The sequence below is a fragment of the Poecilia formosa genome, unplaced genomic scaffold (genome assembly GCF_000485575.1).
Source record: "Poecilia formosa unplaced genomic scaffold, Poecilia_formosa-5.1.2 Scaffold57, whole genome shotgun sequence".
NCBI classification, from domain to species: domain Eukaryota; kingdom Metazoa; phylum Chordata; class Actinopteri; order Cyprinodontiformes; family Poeciliidae; genus Poecilia; species Poecilia formosa.
Genome location: NW_006799996.1, coordinates 456,345 through 482,174, shown reverse-complemented (window position 1 = coordinate 482,174; position 25,830 = coordinate 456,345). Strand labels below are relative to the sequence as shown.

Sequence of the window (25,830 nt, the reverse complement as noted above, 5' to 3'; positions counted from 1 at the left end):
CATAAGTACAACAGTAAATATCACAGATCTTAGTATTACACAGAGGTGGGTAGAGTTCTCAAAGATTGTAATTCAGTGATAGTTGTGCTTGTTTATGACGGGCGCCAAACACGTTTTCATTTTGGGACACATTAAAATCACAGATGTTCCAGAACGTATCAATAAACCCGATAAACAAATGGTTTGATATGTCTGCAGTTGATAAGTTAAATTTAAATAAATCTGGGCTTATTTCACATCGATCAGTCCCTCCAGAATTTCACTTCTTCTGTTATTGCAATAAGAATCAAAACTTTTCTGGTGTTAATTTAAAATATTTGCAAGACATGTTGCAATATTTGCGCTTAGGTATAATGTGGCTGTTTATGATTCGCAAATAAGTGTAGAAGTAAAATACACTGCCACCTGCAGGTGGGAGTTGGCATCACTTAAAACTAATGTTTTTGACAACTTTTCTGGAAAACTTTCAGTAAACTGTTTTGCACAAGCTAACAAAAAATGATGCGATTTGTTGATTTTGCGTTAATTTTCACAATCCCAGTAAAATTATAAGTATTGACTGATGTAATTTGGCCGTAAACACTTTGATTTGATTTGATAAAACGATATTTAAGCACAAAACTGTTAACTTGAAAGTTCTGTTCATGCATACTTCTGGAGTCTTTAGGGCCATATAAGAAGCTATGGAGGACCGTATTTGGCCCCCGGGCCTTATGTTTGACACATGTTGTTTATGAGTTAGATAGGAACGACAGGAGAGCTAGTTCCAAGCCTGTGCCTTATTTGTTGTTGTCATAGCAACTGGCTACCAAGATGGCTGTCGGTTACAAAGTTCGTGGAAGTGTGACGTCACATGAGAACTAAGTGTTTGGACCGTTTGACTCTGTGCAGTGTGAAAGTGAACCGCAGCAAATGTTGCAATTTTGCCAGCCGAACCGAGTCAACCGGACTGTCAGGTGTGAAAACACCGTAAAATAAACATGTGCTGTTGGCGATCATTCCTGTTGCTTGCTGCTTTTATTTTTGGTCCAAAATCAAACTGATTCTTCTGGACTGTCAGGTGTAAAAACACCCTAAGTGCTCTTTCTGCTGGCAGCAATTGTGACTCTGGGAACAAATATTCCTCAACATGAGACGTTTCCCCCACAGAATAAATCTACAAACTGGATTTCAATGTGAGATTTTACCTCTGCAGAAGTAAAATGTTTATCTCTACCAGGCTTTGCTAGCGAATCTGTCCACATCTGGCTCAAGAGCTCTACCAGTGTAGCGATGACACTCTGGATCTCTTTTAGTGGCTGCAGAATATTCCACCTGGGTCTGGCTGTTGCTTTGCAGCTGAAATGACCCTGCAGTGCAGCGTGAAGTGGGCTGTGAAGTGGGGGAGGGACTGCATGCTACATGCATGTAGCTTGTCACGCAGCTCATAGGATGAGAGGCAGGGACTGCTGGAGGTCTTGACAGCATTACTCAGGGAAGAGTTGTTACGTAACGCAGAGAAGGAAGAGCAGCAAAAAGACGTGTGTCTTTTTCTCACCGGCTGCCACAGTGGGAGCTCCGCAGAGCGCCGAGAAGGTGTTTGTGTCTCCATCTTTCCCCCACTCCAGGCTCCTCTCTCACCAAGATAGACGTTAATTTTGTTTCATGAAGCTGGGGAACCGTAATGGGTTTTCTTTCTCAGAAGGAGCTCAGTAGCTCCACACCATATAACCCCCCTGTCCCCTTTCCACTCCGCTCCACCCCGTCTATCTCTCGCACTCGTTCTCTCACATACCCACGTAAGTACACTCACTCTCTCCCCCTCGCTGGTTCTGTTTCCCACTGCTGCAGATATGACTCAGAGAAGCTGCAAAAATTACTTTTGTGCTGTTCTTTCTCTTCACCTCTGAGCTTTGTCCCTTCTTCTTCTTCTTCTTCTTTGCTTTTATTTTTTAACCCTCGTTTGTTGAATATTCGCTCCTGGTGCAAACCATGCAGCAGTTTGGGCTTGCAGCTGCAGCTGCTGCTGACTTGTGTTTTACAGATTTCCGTAGCAAAGATAAAACTTAGGAGGAATGAACTGGCCTCGGGCGAAGTGTGTGGGCAAGCTCAGCTGAGCTTTTTCTGACCTCATCCGAACACAGCGAGCGACGTGAAGGGAGGGAATCTGCTTTCTATAAAACTGCCAGGACTTTTTTTAAAGGAGAAACTGCAGCTGTTTAAAAAAAAGTTAAATTCTGCAGCAATGCTGTAAAGGTGCAGCTTATTTTGACACAAATTTAAATGATAGATATGTCATTTAAGTGTGTGTGTGTGTGTAGGAGGAAGCTGCATGTGGGTGGTGCTTTTTTGCCTTCTGAGTGTTGGTGAATTCACACTGCGTGTGGAAAAGAAATCAAAATCATATTTTTGTGTTTATATTTAGCGTCTCACTCTGACACTTCTTCTTCTTCTGCTCAGAGTGGCCGACGTTCTTCCTGCAAATGATTTTACGAGTTTTACGCTTGATGCACAAATGCATTTTCAATTCTGCATGCTGAGTGTAAATCCAGTTGGGTCCTCTGGAGCATCGCGGGTCGCAGTCTGACATGGTTTGTCAGAATGGTGTCACGTTTTAGAGATGTCAAAACCAAGCAGGTTTCACTCATTTAAAACAAACAAACAAAAAAAAAACAGTTTCCTGGCAGTTGCTGCTGGCAAAATACGGCAGAAATGGAAGATTTAATTTACGCAGACAGATTGAATAAAGATCCCTTGGGAATTTGCTCACTTTCACAATCTGAGGCAGTAAATTTCTGAAGGCTAATGCCTTTGCCTATATATACTTTCATTTCCCATCTGCTTGTTGGTACCATTAGCCATAAATAGCAAGAAAACAAGTGAATAGCTGTGATGTAAATCTTTCCACTGTAAGTGCAATGTTCTTGGAGTCAGAATGATGCTGTGAGAGACAAAGTATAGTTGCTGTGGAAACTGTACAGCAGGCCTCCAGACGGTTGTAATATTACATTTCTGTACATCCTCTCTGCCTTTCTGCAGTCGACTATCGACCACAAACTTTAATGTGTTTTACTGGGATGTTTTGAACGACAAATCTGACATGGATGCAAAATAGTAAATGGTTTTTCAACATGTTAACACGAATCTGAAAAGCGGGGCCTGCATTTGCTTTCGCTAAATTTAGAGTTAATGAGTGTGATTATTTGCTTGTTGGCGTACTTGTCTGGATTCAAGGGGATGAAAACTTTTCTGAAACTGATCTTATGTGTATAATATTATGTTTTTGGTGGAAATATTCAGTGTGGAAGGCCTCAGAAATTCTTCTTTCAATCCAGGGTTTCCCTCAGTGTATTATAAGCCTGGCGGGTCACCAGGCTGTACTTGTGCCCCCCCCCAAGTTTAGCATTGCTTTTTCATTTAAGTCTTTTTTTTAAATGTTTGCATTTTTTAAAACTTTATAGTTGGTGTTCAGGTATTAATCTTCCAATATTTCAATACCACACAATTATCAAGTGATATTTTCAAATTTCCTGTCAACTTTAAACATTTTTTAACTGAAAAACGCGACAAGCCGCTGGATGAATGACTGCCCTAGCAACCAACCACCAGACTTGGCAAGTTTTCTGGGGGAAACTTTGCAATCTGTTTAGCCAAATGTGAGTCAAATCCACATTTTTTTGCCCAAATGTGACCTATCTCTATATTTTTCTTCGCAGTCTGAACTACCCAATTCTGATTTTTTTACCATCCATAGAAATCTGATCTGCACCGCTTCTATATTTGCTACAAATTCGGACAAATATGCGATTTGTTGTTTTCAAAGCATCTGCAGTCTGAATTGTCATATTTTATCCTATTATGTCATTGACGTGAGACATGCGTTATAATTCTGCACCAGGAAACTCAGATGAGATGAATTGGGATGTAAACAATGGCTGGAACTTATAATTATAAACTTATGAAAGATGTTTATGCCACTGAAGCGGAAGAAATGTACAGTACCACAACTCACTTTCAATCCACTCTATTACAGTTTGTTGCTCTATTGTTGTACATAAAACTTGAAGTTAGTGGTAATAAAACATGAAAAAGTTAAAGGGATTTGAATACTTTTTGAAGATGCTTCTTCTTGTTAAAGGAGACCTATTTTGAAAATTTAACATTTTGCACATTTTTATACTAACATTTGTGTTTCAAAAAATCACCCAGCTGTTTTTGGCAATAAGTTTATGATTCTAAGTGTCTGGAAAACGAGTAGTTTCAAAAACCTCCTCATTGAGTCACGCTGCGTTGTTACCTAGCAACCCCAGCATAGTATGGCTGTTACTTGGCAACCCCATCCTAGTCAGATCGTTACCTAGCAACCCAAGCAGAGCTCCAGCACATTTCGTCACAATGTAATCTTACAAAGTATTTTTGGTTCAGTATCTATTTCAAGTCCACTTGAAATAAGACAAAACTCACTTAAAAGTATCTTATTAGAAAGATAAAGGAGTTTGTTTTAAGTTGATAATTCCTTAATATTAACTTGTAACATGGAAAGATGTGAAAAGCAAAATAATTTTCCAATGGAGCTACCACTTTTTTATTAAGGGCTTATTGACTTGAAACAAGTTCCTTGTTTTACCTTGCTTAAGTCTTACTTATAAGTTAGTTTAGTGTTTTTTAATATTTTCTAAGACATTCACACTAAAAACTAGACCAAAAGTATGTTTTTGCAGCGCAGCTGGTTTTACCACTGTTTGTGCTGTACAATGGCTGCTGGAAAAGACAAGAGTTTTGTTATTGACTCACCATTCAGAAACCACTTGATGCATTTTTATAGGTTGTGCAGGAGGCTCTATTAATGCTTTTCAAAGATATATTGTTGTATAATTGTTTGAAACCATTTTCACGTTGAGTTCTGCTCAAAATAGGCAGAACTGATCGGACTAAAATCTCAGTTTCATGAATGATTTTGTTCATAAAAAATTTTATGTTTTTATAACCCACAGATCTATCCTAACCTGTTGAAGGCAGTATAATGGGTCACCTTTAACCTTCTGCTTGTTATTTTTAAGTGGCATTTGTGTGCAGAAAAACGCAGATTAGCCGCCATTAATGCAGAGGGCAGAAGCTGCTGTCGGGGTCACTGGGCGATGCGATCATGAACTCGTTTCCCAGCCGTTAGTCGCCTTTCTTCCACTCTTTCTTCTCGACTCCAATGCAGATAAGTGGCACTTTTAAGGCGGGATGTTTGTCAAACACTCGTGCGCACGTTCCCGTGGATTAGAATAGGGATGCTGGTTACCGTGGGAACGCTGTGAGCTCTTCTGTGAAGAACTCTGTGGGCGAGAGACACAGAATAGAAAGAGATAGAGGGTAGGAGTGAGGGTGAAAGACGGAAGCAGGATTGAATGACGGTTTGATTGGGGAGGTAGAGACGATTCACCGACCGAAGGTTACAGGTTCCAGTCTTAAAAAGTCCAACTTCATGACCTATTTCGGTCTTTGCAGAATATCCCACCGGTGATCTGCTGGGATCTCACTCCTTCTAAGTCGCCCACTCTACATTTAAATGAAGTCTGATTGTTGTTCGTTTGGGGTGAATCATCCGTTTGGATTCATGCACCTGTGCTGCACGTGCGTCGGCCCCGCAGGGCGCAACAGCGTGCGCGCAGTCCGACCACAAAGTGTCCCTCCTCGTGCTTTCCTGAGCTTTCTGCTGGCGCCGAGCAGCAGCCGCCCACGCAGGCAGCCCGCTCTGTTGCCAAGCAGCAGGAGACTCGATGGAGCGGCGGAAGACCAGCGCAATATGAAAAATGCTCTGGTCCCTTGAAAAAAACTGAGGCAACAGTTTCCAGTTGCAGACACTGATTGTTGTTACTACACTCCAAAAACGCAAAATGTTACCAACTATTTTTGGTTCAGTTTCTAGTGCAAATATCTGGGCACACTTGGATTAAGACGAAACTAAATTACAAGAAACTTTTCAGTTGGATATAGGAGCTCGTTTTACGTCAGTAATCCCTTAAAATTTATGAAAATATATTGGTTTCACTGGCAGATTATTTCACTTATAACATGGGAAAAATGTTTTGTTATAAGTGAAATAAACTGCAAGTGGAACTGATACTTTTCATCAGCATTAAGAGGCAATTGATTTACAACAAACTCCTTAGAAGTCACAAAGTAGAACATTTGCGAGTTTTGAAATCTCCTCTTTTATGTTAGAAGATTAATGTCCAAATTTTTTTCTTGCAAATTTTTGCCTTTTCAAGCTCAGAAATTAAATTTTTTTTTGTTGAAAATGTCTGGGATTAATTTCAGAATTACCACATTGTTTCTCATAAATATTTTACTTCTCAGGCTTAAACATACTTTTTTTTCTTAGAAAGTTTCTGATAATGGTCTAAACATTTCAGTTTTTTTCTTGCAATTTTTTGTTTTGTTTTCGAAGCTCAGAAATTTCCAGGATTTTTCTAGAAAATTTCTCAGATTGATCTCCAAACTTCCAGGTTTTTTCTCAGAAATGTTCAACTTTTCAGTCTTAGAAATTTCCTCCTTTTTTTTGCTAGAAAGTTTAATCTTAAAATTTCAGCATTTTTTTTCCAATATTTTTGACTTCAAGACTAGGAATATTCAGGTTTCTTCTAGACAATTTCTCAAATTAATCTCCAAATTTCTGTTTTTCTGTTTTCAGTTTCGACTTTCTAATCTAAGAAATTTTCTCTATTTTTTGCTAGAAAGTTTCTGATATTAATCTAAAATTTTCAGCATGTTTTCTCTCAAAGCTTTGACATTTAAGTCCACAAATTTCAATTATTTTTTTTTTCTTGAACATTTCTGAGATTAATCTAAAAATTTCAGGGGTTATATCCTCCCAAATTTTTCCACATTTTTGGCTAAAATGTACTCCTTTTTATCTACAATGGTCCTAATATGCCATCATAGCAGCGTGTAAATATATTTTTTCAACAAACACCATGAGTATTTTTTAGAGTGCTGTGGAAGAGCCGGTCCAAGCGGTTCGGGAGAGAAGTGAATCCTTCAAACTGAGTTAACTTTAGGCGCAGCTTGCGTGGCTGTCAGCCATCTTGGGTTTGATTGACGGAGTCAGGCGGGTCACCTGCTGCAGGTGGGATGACGCAGTGCGCTCCCACACGCTGCTTTCACAGACAATAGTGGGAACGACTCGGTGCAGCAAGCAGTCCGGTCCGGTTCTCAGACTGAGCCGGAAGCGGCTGCGCTCTGTGGGCTGCTGCTCCGTGAAACGTGCGCTGCTGAACGTAAAGAGAAAAGAGGGAGCGCAGCTGAATGTCTTCCTGTGAATGTGAGCCTCCCACTCTCCTGCGCTCGGCTATACATAGACGCTCACCCACGCAGTGACGCCCGCTCGCTCCGGCTCGGGTGGGTTCGGACGCGGGATCCGTTTCCACTTAAATCCCCCCTCCTGCCTCACTCAGTTACCTCCATTCATCTCGATTATTTTAGTTTGTCGCTTTAAATACGAACAACTTCACACATTCTCCCACTTTTCTGTTTGAACCGATTCACTATCTGAAAGGGATGCACTGTAAAAACTCAAAATCTTACCAAGTATTTTTGGTCTAGTTTCTGGTGCAGATACCTGAGTACAGTTTAAAAAAGACAAAACTAAATTATAAGTAACTTTTCAATTTTTAATTGTTCAATAAGTCCTTAATATTGATGAAAAAATATTAGTTATGCTGGCAGATTATTTCTGATAACTAGATATTTCCCCTTCTTATCAGTGAAATAATAATCTGATAGACACTTTAAATAATTCAAAAATCATTGCAACTTTTCAGCAAGAAATGGAAGCTTGTTTTAAATAAATAATTCCTTAATACTTATTTTTGACCAGTTTTTGGCAGATTTCTTTTTCCATGTATTTTTTAAAAATCAATATTAAGGATTTATTGACCTAAATAATCTTATATCTTGCTGAAAAGTTACTTAGGTTAGTTTTGTCTTATTTCAAGTTTACTAAGATATTTGCATTAGAAACTGGACCAGAAATACTTGGTAAGATTTTGAGTTTTATAGTGTAGTATTATAATTTTCTAAGATATATAATTTGGAGCTTTCATTAGCTTCGATTAGTTAAGTCTATTTAATAAATCTATTCAGTATTTGAGTTTCTGAAATGAAAGACGGAAATATTAAACTTTTGTTTTTTAGATGTACCTCTTCTAATGAAACATAAAATCAATTTTCTCCAAATATTTTAGTATTTCCATAAGACCAGTAAAAAAAAACTTAACAGAAATATTATGATCAAAAACTATCATGGCTCACGTGACAGTTCCCCAGCTTCCAAGAACTGATTCCCAAAGAAGCTGATTGTTCACAAAAGTAATCATGCCTGCTTGTTAATGGAAGGTTGAGTGGAAGGAAAAAGTGTGGTGAGGGTTTATAGTAGCTTTGATTGGGTTCTAAGCAGAATGTGGGAGTTTTACAGCGTTATCTGTCACTTTTTCCTTCCACTTAGCTTTCTAGTAATGTGCATGGTTACAGAATAAAAGAAGAACATTTCTTATTATTTGACCCAAAATCATGAAATATATCAGCTAAATCGGTCTGTGTGTGATTAGTGTGTGTAATTTATACATGTCACTTTCCTAATCAAACAATGAAAATAAATAAACTTAATGATATTTTTATTTAATTAGACTTACAAGTCTGTTTTTCTCTGGATAATTAGAGGAAAAGTGTGCGTGTGTGTGTGTGTGTACCAGGTTTTTATATCCTTATGGGAACCTATCTACAATGTGTGTTTATGGGGACCACTGCTCCTTGTGGGGACATTTTCTTGGTCCCCATGAGGGAAGTTGTTGTTTTTGGGTTAGTGGTTAGGTCTGTGATGGGTAGGTTTAGGGTAAAGGTTAAAGTAAGGGTTAGGCTGTAGAAATTAATGGAAGTCAATGTGAAGTTCCCACAAGTGATGAAAATAGGACTGTGTGTGTAAATGGAGCTCCAGCCTCACCGCTGAGCTCCAGCAGGAGGCGCTGCAGCGAGCCGCATTATGTAACGACACCCCTGCTTATTTACTGAGAGGTTTGCAGTTAAGAAAGATAAAAAAATTTAATCTGTAGAAATACTGGATTCTTCTCTTCCAGTTGGCTTCAGATTTACCAAGGTGCTGAAGATGGTGTACTGCAAAACCACAAAGTCTCACCAACTAATTTTACTTTTAAGGCAGATATCTTAGTACATTTGGTAAGACTTTATTTGACGCAATATGAACATGAAGAAGTCAAAATGAATGTTTGACAGCTGCTTTGAAGTGTCATTCGGTAAGTAATGACACTTTTAATGCAAAGTTGACAAAAGTGTTAATGGATTTTTTTATGCAACGTTGCATAAAAAATGTCATTATTAACCAAATAATGTAAAGTTGACACTTTTTTAAAATGACTTAGTGCAACTTTTCATTAAAAGTGTCATTATTTGCTGAATGACGCTTCATGTCAACTGTCGTAAATATTTATATTTATTCACGGTTATGTCTGTGTCATGTCACTTTTATACACACCTTCAAATAAAGTTTTTACATGTTAAGTAAGACAAAACTTACTTGGTTTGATTATTTTAGAAAAAAAAACATCCTGACAGTAATAAACATAAAATCTAAAACATTTTTGTAAATTTCTAACACATTTTAACTCATTTATTATCGATGTAATTACTAATATGTCTTTTTTTAATACAAAACACAAACGAGAAGTGTTTTATGTTAATTGTCATTTTGTTTAAAGTCAGCTGCTGCATGTACCCATGAGATAAATGCTTTATTCAGTTTTATATTTTAATATTTTAAAGATTAAGGTTAAAATCTTAATTTAATTTCAAGTAGTGGCATTAAATGTGATGTTTGTGTCACTGGGAGCCTTTAGCCTGGATTTACTGAGGCTAATCTGTTTGAACATCAGGACAAAATAACAGAATAAACACAAACTAAACTTGGCTGTAGTTGGAAATTCATTATGCTTACAGCATTTAAAAAATGCTCTTTTCTTGTTTTATATTTTTGTGCTTAAAGAGTCTTCTTAAAATATCTTAAATTCACTCAGATGTTGCAAATTAAACAGAATAAATTTGTTTTTATTTTGAAAAAGCCATTAAATCATCACATAAGATTCTTAAAATGTAAAAAGCAAATATTGTATAGATGCTTTGTTAATCAAAAAAAACAGGAATAATAAATTCTCTAAAAATATTGATGTAATACAGATCTGTAAACTTAAATTATTTTTTATGATTTCATGTAAATCAATGAAGAAATATGTTTCACATGGTGTATTTAAATGCATTATTGAAAATATAATACGGCTCTTGATTTCTGAACTCTTCTGAGTTAAAACATTAGTATTGTTGTTTCTAAATGAACATCAACTTGTTTTCTTTGCATTATTTGAGGTCTGAAGCACTGCATCTTTTTCATTATTTTGACCACTTCTCATTTTCTGCTAATAAATACAAAATTTCTGCTTGGAATTTCAGAGACATGTCAGTAGATCACGGAATAAAAGAACAATGTTCATTTGTTTCTTTACACAACATAGACCTACAAAATAAAATCAGAGAAACTGATCATTTTAAGTTTGTTTATAATAATATTAGTTTGAATCCAATTAGGAATTTTAATTAGCAGCTAAAGAAATTAGGCGTACTCTGAAACTTTTAAAGTGAATTTATTTCCACTTGGATGCAGCTCGTTCACTGCAAAAACACAAAATCTTACTTATCTTAGTTTAGTTTCTAGTCCAAATATCTTAGTCCACTGGAAATAAGACAAAACAAACTTACAAGTGATATTTTTGGCAAGATATAAGGGATTGTTTTGAGTAAATAATTCCTTAATATTAATTAAAAAGTTCTAGTTCCACTGGCAAATTATTTAATTTATAACTTAAGAAAAATGTCTTGTATAAGTGAAATAATCTGCCTGTGGAACTTGAACTTTTTAATCAATATTAAGGAATTATTTACTCAAAACAATCTCTTATATCTTGCTGAAAAGGTCCATGTAAGTTACTTTTTTCTTATTTCAAGTAGACAAAGATATTTGCATTAGAAACTCAACTAAAAATAAGTAAGATTTTGTGTTTTTCTTTCTAAGTGTTGTGAGTTCCTCTCCATCTTGTTCACCTCCTGGTTGTTTCCTGAATCAGAAACTGTAAAACCTCGTTAGGTTTTATGTGAAGCGTTTCTTTCTTCCACTGTTTGTAAATTCATTTTTTTCACATAAGCAGCTCCAGAGGTCAGCGGGTTATAATGAACGTGGGAAGTAAAAGGGATTAGTGGTTCTTGTGAAACAGCTTGACTCTGTAGTTTTTAACTGAAGCGGGAGTAAATACTACGTTTGTCATGGCGGCTATTTTTAGCCGCTGACTTGGTGAGCGTTTACGGCGGCAGGAGGGCGAGAGTCGACTCAGCTCGAAATAAGCTACAATTCATACTAATGAAGGCGGTTGTCACTCAGTGGAGGATGTGTTTCCCTCTTTTACGTAATGCAACAATCCTGGGTGAAATTTCTTCTGCAGTTACAATCAGTGGTTTTATTTTGAAACGACATAAGGTTAGCTCACAGTGCAAAACTGGAAAACGTCATCGGACTCTTCATTTCTGGATCTTGTTTCGTTTTTCACCCACTTTGTGGATTTTTTTCCCCTTTCAGAGACTGTTAACATGCTAAAGTGGACTGTCTGTCCTTGAAAGCAGCTGGCCGCAGTGAGGAACCAGCCATTTACATGCTAATCTAGCCGCTGCTCACTCTTCAGCTGCAGATGGAACATCTCTAATTCCTATCAGAGCAGAGGCGCAGCAGAGAGAGAGGCTTTTGTGTTTTTTATGTGCTTTTCTCCTGCATGAATTACAGAAAGTGCTTTCCCATTTCCATAAAAGATGATCCAGAAAGGAGCTTTTCTGAAATCCAACAGAACTCCTCTTCTTTTAAGAAGCAGAAAATTTAAAACATTTGGTTTTCTTGAATTCTACGTGCAAATTTCACATTTTTTAAATGTTTTTTTTTTCTTTTTACTTCCATTTGGTTCTCAATTGCCACTGAGCCAGTTTTTGGCATCAAGTTCATGTTTTTTAGTGCCTGGAAAATGAGCCATTTCAAAAACCTACTGATTATTGAGTCACTGCACCGTTACCTAGCAACCCTAACGGAAGCCAAACCCCATTACCTAGCAACCCAAGCTGAGTTCCATCACGTTTGGTCAGCTGGTTTTATGCGCTGCTCAATGGCTGCTGGAAAAGATGCATGTTTTGTTATTGACTTGCCATTCAGAAAGCAGTTTGTACATTCTTGTTGGTTGTGCAGGAGGCTCTACTAATGCTTTTCAAAGATGTTTGGTTGTATAATTGCACATCTATTTGCAGCCATTTTCATGTGTGAGTGTAAAGGTGAGTTGGTGGGCTTGGCCAGCAGCAGATTATTTGGATTTAAGTGACAAGAGTCCCTTAAACAGCTCGTTAAATTAAATGCAATTCAGCAGGCTTATTTAATTAAGGACAGCACATTAAATAATGGTACATCTTTAAAACTAACAGGTTTTCTAACCACAGGATGATTTGAAAATTCAGTCTTTTGTTGGACTTTTTAAAAAATGGCTCATTCTGAAAGGAGCTCAACATCTGGCAGAACTGACCAGACTAAAATCTAAAAAATGATTTTGTGTAGCTCATATATCTATCCTAACCTGGTTGGGGAAGCATAAACCTTTAGTGTTCAGGTTTAATCCCATTATAAGTCGTTGATGTTCCAGAAGGGGAATCAACCCGTTTTGTTTGTGTGGCTCAGATGAAGTTTGTCACCTTGCTCCTGTCTCTCCAAACTGTCACACATCTGCATCTCCTGTTTGCTTCCAGAGCGGCCATTGCTTCTCTGATCATTCTGCCATGAGTGTGCAGCTTTCTGTCACTGTTTCTGCTTCTGCGCTGATCATTTGTGTCTCTGTGTCCCTCTGCTTCTCCATGCCGCTCTCTCTCTCTCCCTCTCTCTCTGTGTGTCGTCCGTCTCTGAAACCTCGCTGTCAGTGTCCGGCCTCCGTCTGTCTCGGGGCAGCCCACCTCGGCTCCCACCACACCCACTGCGGTGAGCGGTACCGCCTTCCCCGCTCCGTTTCCAACCAGTCTGACCGTTCACAGCTTTGGCAGCCTCCACCAGTACTGCTGCCCGTCTGCTGACCAAAGTTTGCAGCAGGACAACAGGTGAGTGTACAGGAAGCAGAACCTCCCACTGGTGAAGAGGCGTCTTGTAGAGCAGCGGTCCTCAGCTTCGGTCCTCATGCTGCGTTCCAGTTGCTCTCAGAGCTGGGAAATTCTGACTTCCCAATCAAAAAAATCAACTGGAACTCTGGGAAACTGGGAGCAACTCCAACTTCCTCCAGTTAGGACCTGTAAATATGATTCAATATGGCCACTGCTAGCAGTAGCAGGATAAGGGTGCTGCTTGTAAAGTTGTACAGTAAAAAATTAACATTAATTTATTCAGCATAAAGAAGAAAATGTAGGATTTCTTTTTTCAAATTCAGATTGTCTTCATGTTATTCATATATTTATAAATGTCATAGATCCAAACTAAATATTTAATTAACAAGCTAAGTATTTAGTTTACAGACTAAATATTTAGTCAAAATGTTAAATATTTAGTTTCAAAACTAAATATTTAATGAATAAGCTAAATATTTAGTTTACAGGCTAAATATTTAGTCAGTGTTAAATATTTAGTTTCAAAACTAAATATTTAATGAATAAGCTAAATATTTAGTTTCCAAACTAAATATTTAGTTCCTAAATAAATATAGCTAACATTATTTATTTATATCTAAATATTTAGTTATAATTTTCTGTATTTATAACTAAATATTTATTTTACTAAATTTATTTAGAACTCAATAAACAAGTAGTTATACTTTAGTTTTTTAGGAATTTATTTATTCCTACATTTATTTATGAATAAATATTTATGTAGAAAATAAATACATAGTTTACAAACTAAATGTTTAGTTTGTATATCTGACAACATAAGTACAAATTTAAAATTTAGTTTACAACCTACACATTTGTAACATTGTTTACTAATATTTGTTTGACAGTGCAGTGTAAATGTTTTGAAACTTAATATTAAGCTTTCAAATAAAAAAATTAGTTTGGATCTCTGAGATTTACAAATGGTGACAATATGACTTGGGAGAAATGAACACCTACATTTTCATCTATTACAGGCTAAATAAAGCAAATTATACCTGTTATTTTTTTACAGTGAAACTTTACAAATGACATCCCATAGTAAGATGTGGTGGAAAAGTATTTATTTTACAATACAGACATAAGAGTGCGTCTAAAATCAGTGCTACATTTAGTGCCTGTAGCTCTAAACTGAGCAAATTAAAACTGGTGTTTGTTTGTGAAAAGTAAGGCTGAAAATTATGTTTGTAAGAGTTTCTGCAAACAACATCTATGAACGTCGCCATGTTGAAAATCTCACTTCGACTAGAACCCTGTTACCTCGGGTCTGACGTCAAACCCAACTAGTTACAAGTTCCCAGGTGCCTGGAACGCAGCATTAGGCCCCCCTGTCCTGCATGCTGCACCTAATTTAAATGAATTTCTGCAGCATTTGGGTCGGTGTGCTGGAGCAGAACAAGCAGACCCGAGGACAAAGATTAAGAACCAACTACCTTGCAACCTCTGCTACCTTTCCCCCCTAGAATCTTTTCAAATTACAACCACAAACAAAGTATTTTTTAAATGTAAAGTGGAAGATGAATGACTCATGGTTTTCATTTAGTTTTCTCAAACAAAAATCTGATTAGTTCTGGTCATTTAGAGATTTTTTGCTCATTCTACTGTAAATAACTCAAATTCAATCATATTGGATGGAAATCATTTTTAGAAACAACAAATATATATCATCGACTCTTAGGGTGCATTCACACCAGCCCTGTTTAGTCCACTTTAATCAAACTCTAGTTCATTTGCCTTGAAGTCCGGTTTGTTTATGGAACTGTGAATGCATAATCAAACCGAAATCGGACAAAAGTGGGAAGTGGACTACAGTGTAGAGCATTCTGAGTAAATACAACCAAAACAAAACGAGAATCTGGCGCTAGCAGGAAAAATGACTTGTGGTCTTTAGCCATTGACAAAAGAGAAATTCTACAATGCTAAAATCTGACGCTACTCCATTTTGTTTGCATTTTGTGAAGAGAAGGAAGTTGCGCTAGTCGTCTTCTGATTTTTTTGTGTTGTTTCCTTCAGTAGTTCTTGTTGCAGCGCCCCCACAGGCGAGGAGAGTAACAGGTTTTTCAAAGGGTTTAGTTTGTTTGATAATTCAATGTGAAACCGAACCGCAGCAGCTGAAAATGTTGCAGTTTGTCAGCTTATATGAACGGTCAGGTCTTGTCTGGTTTGCAGTTTTTCCAAACTTTTCATGATCTCTGAGAATTGTTCAAAGCTGATGACATAATTGCAGATTGTCTTTAGACTTCTCTGCAACTTAACCCTGATTGGTCTTCATGATGTTTTTTTGCTAATCCTCTCAAAAAAAAAAAAAAAACCTTGAGTTTAAGAACAGCTGGATTATTTTGGAGATTAAATTACACAGATGTGGATTTTATTTAGGGATATCAGAGGAAAGAAGGCCATACACAAAAAATCCTGTATCGCTTGTTTTGATACATTACATGAAATCCTAATTAAATCCATTTTTGTTTGTGGTTGTGATGTAAAATAAACATTTGCAAGGCACTGTCAGTCATCCAAACCCAGCAAAACCGCCCCATTTGTCACATTTCTAGTGTTTTCTTTCTTTCTTTATATTTTTTTTTACAGTTAATCCTTGTCTACCTCCTCCACCCATCGTAGAAACTTGTGCTTCAGTCTCCCACCTCCCAGGTGTGACTAATAGATTGCTGTTCTGCAAGCTCAGAAAAACGCACATCGCTCCTGTGCGGAGCGAGAGGAAGCAGTGATCTCCAGTAAAGCTGTAGGACTGAGGTTGACTGAGTCACAAGTAAACCCGGTGATTCTTTGCCTCTTTTATCTCCTCCACTTATCCCTCAGCTGATGCTGCTCTCCAGCACACAATGCCGCAACACTGCCACCTACTGGCACTAAGGCGGCTGCAGAGTAAACTAACCCAGATGCCTTTTTTGTTCCTGCTTTATCTCCTTAATGCCACCCACACTAGTAGGGACGGGATCCCACCTGCTTGCTTCATGCTTCGTTTTTCACGTTTTTCCTCTGTTTTTTTTCTCGTCCGCCTGCTGTCCCATGTTTGTCGCCTCCCCAGTGAGGAGGGCGAGGACGAGGGCGCCCATCAGTTCTGTTGCTCTGCCTCAGGCTGCAGCAGCCCCTCCTCCCGCTGACGGAGCAGAGGTGTGGCTGTCCTCTCCACGACTCGCTTGCTTACCTGTGGAAAAATGCTGAGACGTTGCTGTGCGTCAAAAAAAAAGACATTTGTTCTGCATTCCTGCTGGGAGAAAATTAAGACGCCTGCAACCTGTGGGATCTGTGTCATCGATTTATTCATGTGTGACAAGCTTTGTGTGCTAAAGCTGCAGTATGTAACTTTTTTTGTTAATATGCTGTGACAGTATGAGATGAGACAGATAATCAAACTCCCAGTGCTGTTTGGAAACAACCAATCAGAGCCAGGAGGCGGGCCTTAGTGCTGTCAATCACTCCTTTATCTCCCATCATGCTCTCTGCTGCACTGTCATGAATCCTCAGGGTAGTTGGCATGTTAGGCCTGTCACAATTTGCTGGATGATAAATTGTCCCAGAAATTATTGTGATAAACGATAATGGGTTTTTTTTAATACCATTTTCAACTAATATAATAGTGATGGCATAAAAATGAAAGAACACATAAGCAAAGATCAATATAAAATTCTAATGAACATTTAACACTGGAACTGGAAGACATTTTAAATATACAAAATAAACAAAACAAAAAATAAATTGAGATTTCTGTTAACAAAATTGTCCTCACAAAGTGGTTAGTTGATACTAATAAAGACTTTTATCATCCACTTTTTAGTAGAAAAAGAGAAAAACAAATGGAAATTATTGAGTTCACTTTATTGTGCAATTAATTGATTTATTGCGGCAGGCCTTAGCATAGCCACCATTGACGGCAGGTAAACGGTTTTCCTGTCACGATGCATTGTTTCTCTGGCATTTGCACATTTAGCAGCATGTTTATGAGGACGATTGACAGCACTAAGGCCCTCCTCCTGTCTCTGATTGGTTGTTTTTGGTTGGAAGCGGTTCATTTATTCAGCAATAGTAGCTCAAGGTTCAATACTTTCCCAGATTATTTGTCACAACAGGGTAAATGTTTTAATAAATATGTAAGAAACATTTATTTTCTAATCAAATTTACATACTGCACCTTTAATCATTACTTTATGAGGTCTTGATGTTGTGTTCTCTGTCTTCCTTGCTATTTATTTCCTCTCTTGAAGCCATATCTCTCTGTCAGAACACATCAGCATCATCTGCTCGTTACTGTTGCCTCCATGCTTTTCTTGGATCCACTAGTTGAGTCACTTGATTTGATTTATGTGCTGATTTCCATAAACTTCTGTCCCCAGGATTTACGCAATGTAAAAATAAAAATAATTGTGTTCAGTTTTTTAATCATGATGATGATTCCTTCTATTTAATATTCTCTTGTCCATCAAGTTTATTCATCACAATAAAGATTTTTTTGGGCCTGGAGACACTTTGTTCCCTTCCTGAGGTATTTTTTACGCTCCACTATGTTTTTTTTCCTGTCATACTGGATCACTGTGTGTTACATCACTCTTCTCTACCTTAGCAACACAAAAACTAATAGTAGAAATGCTTTAGTAGTCGGTATTAAAACACAGAATCCTCTAACACAAAGCAATGTTTATGTTTGAAGTCTCTCTTATTTAATGTAAGGTCATTTTATTTGCATAGCACTTTTTCAGCAACACAGTGCTTTACATGAATTAGAAGGAAATACAAACAAAACCAAAAAAATTAGACAACAGGTAAGGGTAACAGCAAAAAAAGTACAAGACTAAATATTGGTTTCCTGTGTTTAATAAGAATACGAAGTCGATAATTTATATCTAATATGGATTTCTCTGGATCTTAAATTTGTTCTGGATTAGAGAGGTATAAAACTAAATGTTGGTTCTCCATGTTTGATTCTTGTTCTGGGTTGCTGTGTAAATGGTATTGTTAAAGTTGTATGGCAAGCCGTTATAACATAAATTCGGTTTTACCGCTCTTATATTCTAGATATCTCAAATTGTTTTGTGACTAGACATTTTAGCGATTTAAGATATTTCTGATTATATCTTGACTAGACAAAATAACTATTTGAGATATCTCTAATTACATTCTGACTAGTCAAAATGACATCAGATTTAACATTGAATTGTATGGAGACTTCAATTCAAGATATCTACAATGAATTACTGACAATCTGAAATAAACATTTCAGATATCTACAATTAAATTATGACTAGTCATAAAGTAAATTCAAGATATCTTGATTTTGGTTTTTGACTAGTCATAATTTTAATTAAAGATATCTCTAATGACTCCATAATTCAAGACATCTTAAATGTATTTTTGGATCGGAGGAATGTAGTTTTGACTAGTGAAAACTACATTATAGATATCTTAAAAGCAAATAATGATTAGACAAAACTAAATTAAAGATATCTTGAATTGTAATTTTGACCAGTCAAAATTCCTTTTAAGATATCTCTAAATGAATTTGAGATATCTTGAATTACACAGCTTTTCTATTTAAGATATCTTAAATTGACATTCCGACTAGTCAGAATGACATTACTGATATCTTGAATTGAATTAGTTTTCTGTCTAGTCAAAACGTCCCTGACTTACGTAGCAATTTGAAAGTTTAATAAAACAATAAAAAATAGAGAAAACAAAAGAAGATGTTTGAAAATGCGCCACTTTCATGTTGAAAATGGTTTGACAATAGCAATTTTAGCTTTTCAAAGCTGTTTTTAAGTGCATTCGGTTCATTGATAATGATTAAACAGGAAATTCTTTGCAGATATCAGAAACAGTCTTATAGTTTATGAAGTTTTGCTATCGCTGCATTTCCAACATTGTCGAGCTCTTTCTAGTTTGTGACATTTACTGACAATTTTGTGCAGGAAACATAAAATTCTGCAGGCAACTGTTTGGACACCACAAAGGGGTTTCCACGTCATTCTTAATTCAGATATTTAAAATTGTAATTTTGACTAGTCATAATTGTGTTGAAGATATCTTAAATCGTAATTACGGATATGTCTCCCGTCAAATGACAGATCCAGTGATGTCATTTGAGATATCTTGAAAGGAATTTTGACTAGTCAAAATGTAATTGAAGATATCTTGAATTATCATTTTTACTAGTCAGAATGTCAGAATACATATATCTTAAATTGCCATTCCGGATAGTCAAAATGTAGTTTTGTCTAGTCAAAATGCATTTTTAGATATCTGGAATGTAATTTCGGATAGTCAGACGAAACCGAATTTATGTTAAAACGGCTTGCCATAAAGTTTGTTCTATTAACCTTTGCAACTACGTCACTTAATCATTGAAGCGCCATGATGGACGCCGGAAATGAGGATCGGGAGTATTGAACAGAGCGACTGAAATTATTTTCCCAGTTTGTTTTGGCCAATTTTTTCGTAGCTTCCACTTGTTTGAGTCGAGCTAATTTGTCTGTGAACGTAAAACACCTGGTTGGGGCTCACAGTCTGGCTCTTAAAGCTCTTCAATAGCTAGCTTAGAAAGCGACCCATACATCCTCCTTCCTGACGTGTTGATCAAATTACCGACTTTGTATGAATTCACACATTATTTATATCACTATGTCATAAACAGCGTTCCCCCTTCCACCGTAGCAGACTTAAAAACGTACAAAAGACGAGATGCTAACCAGTTTTTTTCCCATAAAGGCTACATGACGGTGCGGCACTGTTTCCATGGTTACGGTTAGACCCGTACCTTCTCCGATATTTTACATCTTTCTAATAAGTATATGAACGTTAGTGGTCTTCCCTCGTAAAAATTATTCGCTGCAAAGCCGCGATTACACCGAGGGCTGCCAGTCATGATTTACGGCTTTTATTATACACAATAAAAGTTATGCAATAAAATAACAAGTTTGGTTTGCATCCATGTCTGTTTGTGCAGCCGACTGCGAAGCTTCCTTTTACCATCTTTAAAGTGAAATCAACGAGATAGAAGAGATATTAGGTTACAGATGTCTGTTTTTAGACCAGCTGCTGCTTGTTCTGACGTGCGTCATGGCGGAGTGGGCGGAGTTCTGGAGAGCGTGACGTCACGTGCAAAAGGTCAATACTATTAATTTATGAATTGTTGATGCCTGATGCTAAGTTGAGGGTATTATCTGTTTTAGAGGAAGATACAGAGCAGATTTGCATTTAATTTAGAGAAAAATATAAATAAAAGTTTTCCTATTTAAACAATAATTGCTCTTATTAAAATCAGTGTTATCAGTAATGTGACACTCTTCAAAGCAGATGTGTGTTGATATTTGGGTGTCAGAAATTGTTTTTTGTTTACATTTTCTTTAAAAAAAAATCTAACTCTTCAAAAAATCAAAAAGTAGAAAAATTAAGAGTAATGTTTTCCCTGACAGCACGATAACTGGGTTGGTTACATGGATTATTTTAAGGTTTCTGTGGAGAGAATGTGATTTTTAATGGAGGGCTGTCAGCTGGTGGAATACAGATGAGAGTGGAGCACATTTATTGCTGCTTGGCACAACGCTCCAGCTTCAAATTTTCACAACGTGTTCTTTTTTCATGCATCATTAAATGTGCAAGAGACTTGGTGCAACCTTTTCTATTTGCACATGGTTTATAAATGAGTTTTATTGCAAAGGGCAGAAAAACGCACAGTTTGAGTTGAAATGTTGCAGAAATTAGATTTTGAAAGAAGAATTTTTAGACGCCTTTTGCTGCAAAATCGTTTCTTTATATATATTTCAGTAAGTCCTATTATAGAGTCAAGTGCATTAAAGAATTTATTGTGTGCCTATACATTATAGATCTCACCGTCCAAGACAGAGAAAATCCATTACAAATTTAACACAATTCAGTTTGATCAAAGAAAAAAAACAATATAGTCAGATTCAATGCGTTCTGATTAAAAACAGGCCAAAGTGGTTTGAAAAAAATTTAGCAAATGTCCACCAAAAAAACTCAGAAATTTTCTAGAAAAACATAACATTTCTGAGCTCGAAAAGTTGAAAACTTTGAAACTCAGAAAATTTTCAGAAGTTGAACATTCCCAGCTTTACGATGTTAGAAAATGTCCATGTTTCCTCTGGAAAATATGTGAAATTAATCTCAAAACTTTAAAGTTTTTCTCTATGCTACGATGTAAGCGGCCTACAGTTAGCTTCCCAAAGGACTGTGTTTAAAAATAGTCATGGGTAAAAGGCTTGAGAACAATGTTACACCAAAATCTGTGAATTATTCTGGCCATCATAATCTGCAACCAGTGTGAGCCTGGGTTAAATATTATTTCAGCCGTGTTGAAAACTAGCACGGCACTTAAAATCGTTTAATTGTTTACCGATTTATTAAACGGCCACAGTTGGTTTACATAACGACAACAAACTCAATGCGATGGTCTGGCAAACAGTGTTCAGCCTCAAATGCAAAGTAATACATCATATTTTCTCCATCAACGCGACGGTAAGCTGTATTTATGCAGTTTACGTAAATACTCTTCTTCTCGCTGGTCTTACAAACCTATTTGCACGCTATCGCCCCCTGCAGTCACAGAAAATGATGGGTCACAGATTTTGGTGTAACACCTGTTAAGAAAACCTGAAGATACCAGTGGAAAGTTTCTCAGGGTGAGTTGCAGAACTTCTGTTTTTCAACACTATTAAAAAGAAATAGTGTTTAAACACTATTTTAAACACTATTTGATACACAGCTTGCCGCATGCAGCCAGATCCAGGCTGCGGCTGTGCTGATGGTGACGATGAACAACGTTGCGCCCCACGCTGACTAACTGCATCTTAACACCTAAAATAAAATGACTTATGTTGGATTACTGTCTGACAGAAAATGTTCGTTTTCGCTAGAGTAACTGAAGTCTATTCTGAATTACAAATATCCCTAAAACGTTATTAGTTCACACAGTAAAGACATTTTTTAAATTTCTTGTATTTTCTATCATTGGGACGCTTATACTTTGAGAATCTTTATTTTGGTCACATTTGTTAAACAGCATCATAGACGATGAGTTAAGAGACTAATATTTCCATCTCAGGTTATATAAACTAAGATGTTGCGTTGTTGTGGGGTAATTTTATGTTAGGTGGTCTGAGTGTTTGTTAAATGGTCCTCAGCCTAAAAAAGTTTTAGAAACACTGATGTAAAGGAACTCAGTGTTTCAGCTGTTTTACAGATTTGTGTTGGATAGAAGCTTCTTATGTAATGTTTGAGACTTTCTATATAAAAGTCTTCATTTAAGCTGCTTCAGCACACTGCCTATATAAATATACTTCAGGTTCTGATTAATCCCTTCACTTTTTAATCAGTAATGGATGTTTCAACATGTTTCTGTCATTGTGATCCCCCAAGTTTGACGCTGGATAGTGAAAGTGACTGGGCCAGATGTGAGAAAATGTGCAGGATGAGTGAAGTTCACAGCTGTCAGAAGACTGTGGAGAATGCAGCCTGTTCGGCTCAGCAGGGCGAACGGGAGCCAATGAAATGTGAGTGTGAAAAAAAGTGAAAGAGCCAGACAGAGGAGAGGGGGGGTGTTGCTATCAAGCTCCTGCAGCCAGAGTCGGACTTTTCTCTGACATCGCCAGGATGGTAAGAAGTTTTTAACATTCGTTTCACCTCATAAGTTGTCACAGAAGTGAACTTGGTTTGGCTTTTCTGCGTTTGGGTTGTTGGCGACTTTCTGTTTATGAGATTTGCCTCATTTAAAGTTTGGCTGCTTTTCTTTTTTTTCAAAGACAGATTCCAAAAAAAGCGACACCGGTGATAAATCAATTGGTTTCGAAGCTCTACTTAAAGAGACAATGAACGTGATTTGAAAAACCAACACAAGCAAAAGAGAAGTACTGTTTTAGCTACAGCCTACCTGTTTGACAGAGTACATGCCATTGAGATGACGAATCCCTCTTGAGGAAGTGAAGTGAGTAATTGTCAGATATGACTGTAAGTGCTGTTTAAGAGCTTCCAAGTTTTTTTAAATGGGTGTCTGCAGGGCACACTGCAAAAACACAAAATCGTAACTATTTTTGTCTAGTTTCTTATTACAGTCAAGACTAAACTACTTTATAAGTAACTTTTCAGCAAGATGTTGGGGCTTGTTTTAGATCAATCATTCTTCAGTATTGATTTTTAAAAAGTACTCGTTCCACTGGCAGATTATTTCACTTATAACAAGACATTTTCCCAGGTTATAATGAAATAATCTGTACTTTTTCATCAGTATTCAAGGCTTAAAACAAACTAGTTACTTTAGCAAGATTTGTTTATTTTAATCCAATCAGATATTTGCACTAGAAACTAAACACTTAACTGTGTTTTTGTTGTGTGTAGAAGATGATTAGGGCACTGGAAAGAAAAAAAAAAACTAAGAAAAAAGTCAGAATTCAGAGTTTAAAGCATTATTTCTCACTGAGCAACTTCCACAAATATAATATCTTTTAGAAACTAAAATCAATTCCTTTGTAAGCAACGATACGACAGACACTTTCCAGTAAAAGTTTACATTTTTCTGCATGTCATCATCTGTTCACACAATCCATATCTCTTAGTCTTTCTTGCCTGAGATCCTTAGATAATCCAGAGATTATGCTTAAAAAATTCTGCCACCTGCCTCACTTTGTGGCCCTGCCAACAATCTGGCAGCGCAGGAATCTTGCTGCCTCCTCTGAGCGCGTTTCAGTTTTGAACCTGATGGTTGCAGGAAAATGTGAGGCGGCTGGAGCGAGTTGGCGGATCAGGAATGCTCCGCTCTGACTCGTGAATGATTTGATTGTTTCCTTTCAGTTGGACAAACTCAAAGAAGGAGATTCACACAAACTTGCTCCACCAGCAGTTATGTCATTTTCTCAGTTTTTTTTTTAATCTTGAGATTATTGGAAAGAATTGTTGCTTAGGGGAATCAGCCTAGTGCTTGATAATTTACTGTTCATATACAAAATTAATCTCCCTTCAATGCATTTCATTTGGGTTTATGTGAAAAACCCAACAGAAACACTTCAAAAATGCAAAATCTTACCAAGTAGTTTTGGTCTTAACATCTTTGGTCACTTGAAATAAGACAAAGCTATCTTACAAGTAACTTTTCAGCAAGACAAAAATTCCTTAATATTGATGAAAAAGCACTGGTTCCACTTAGTTATGCACCGATCCATTATTTTCTCTTCCAATAACGATATCTGAGGTTTAGTATCGACCGATCTGATACAGAAAATAGTGCTGCTGAAATCACTTTAAACTTGTTTTTAAAGCAGAATACAAATTTAATTTATAACGCTGCATCAGTGCAGCAGACATAAATACACCAACAGCTTCACAAGTTTGGTTAAACATGTAAAAACAACTTTAGAAACAATTTAGTGTTGTTGTTTCTAAATGAATATCAACTTGTTTTCTTTGCATTATTTGAGGTCTGAAAGCTCTGCATATTTTTGGTTATTTTGATTCATTTCTCATTTTCTGCTGATACATACAACATTAGAGAATTGTCAGTAGTTCATAGAATAAAAGGACAATGTTCGTTTTGCCCAAATATATTCCTATAAAGAGTAAAATCAGAGAAACTGATCATTTTAAGTGGTCTCTTAATTTTTTCCAGAGCTTTATATTTGTGTAAATATATTTTCTTGTTGGTTCATCTATGCTTTGCGCTGCACTTGCCTACCAAGATGGCGGTTCAGTGATGCGGATTGCTTCCGGTTCAGATTTGTGAGAACTATGCTAACTTTACTCGATTGGGTTTTACATTAAGACATTAAGATTTGAGCTTCACACCAAACATTGAATGTTATTTTAAAGTTTAATGGTGAAAATATTGGAAACCATTTCAGGCGACTTCGTTGAGTCAATGCTGTGGCGGAAATGAGTCAATACACAGATTGATGCCATTATTGGCTTCCCTATGGCACGCTGCAGAGAGGTTAATCCAGCAGCCTCGGTGTCCTGCTGCGGGTTCCATCACACACACACACACACACACACCCCCGCACACACACACACACAGTCACATCAATATTATATGATGGAGGGGACAGGAGCCAGAGAAGCTGACATTGTGCTTTTTCAGCGCCCCCGTTCACTTTTCAATTTCTGCCCACTTCTTTTATTCTTTAAACGGTCTCTGTGACGATGCTGTAGTTTATTAGAGTGCCGCCATCTGCTCCAGCTCCCGTTAGATGGTGAGAGTAGTGAAAGTGTTGGCTTGTCCTCTGGAGGAAACCTCCAGAGAGTCCGTCTCTCTCTGGCGCTGAGACCTGAAAACAGGCTTTCTTACATAAATGATGAGCTGTCAGCTGTGATATGGCCACATTTATGTTTTACACAACAAACCTGTTCTTCTGATTTTAATCCACATCTTCTTGCCTATGTTCCGTACTAAAACATTTTTTAAAATACGTGCCATACCTGAATTTTCTGTTTTCGTAGATTAAGTTCTCAAGTGTACAGACTATTTTATAAACAAAGATGTTATTTTCGTCAGGATTTTCAGGTCTCACTTTGACTGGTGTTGATAGGCAAATAAATGAGACTTGATATGGGCAGAAAAATTCCCCCATA

The 25,830-nt window shown here is 37.0% G+C and overlaps 1 protein-coding gene and 1 long non-coding RNA gene across 2 annotated transcripts in view; one reads left to right on the top strand and one right to left on the bottom strand.

The window, feature by feature from the left end:
* The window catches only part of iqsec2b (IQ motif and Sec7 domain ArfGEF 2b), a 50,611-nt gene that overhangs the window by 7,818 nt on the left and 16,963 nt on the right, over positions 1-25,830 (top strand). The window lies entirely within an intron of this gene.
* LOC107836417 (uncharacterized) lies at positions 16,039-17,852 on the bottom strand. Its single transcript, XR_001662308.1, has 2 exons — positions 17,393-17,852; positions 16,039-16,408 (listed from the first exon to the last, which is right to left on the bottom strand). It is a non-coding gene; the product is annotated as an uncharacterized LOC107836417 (long non-coding RNA).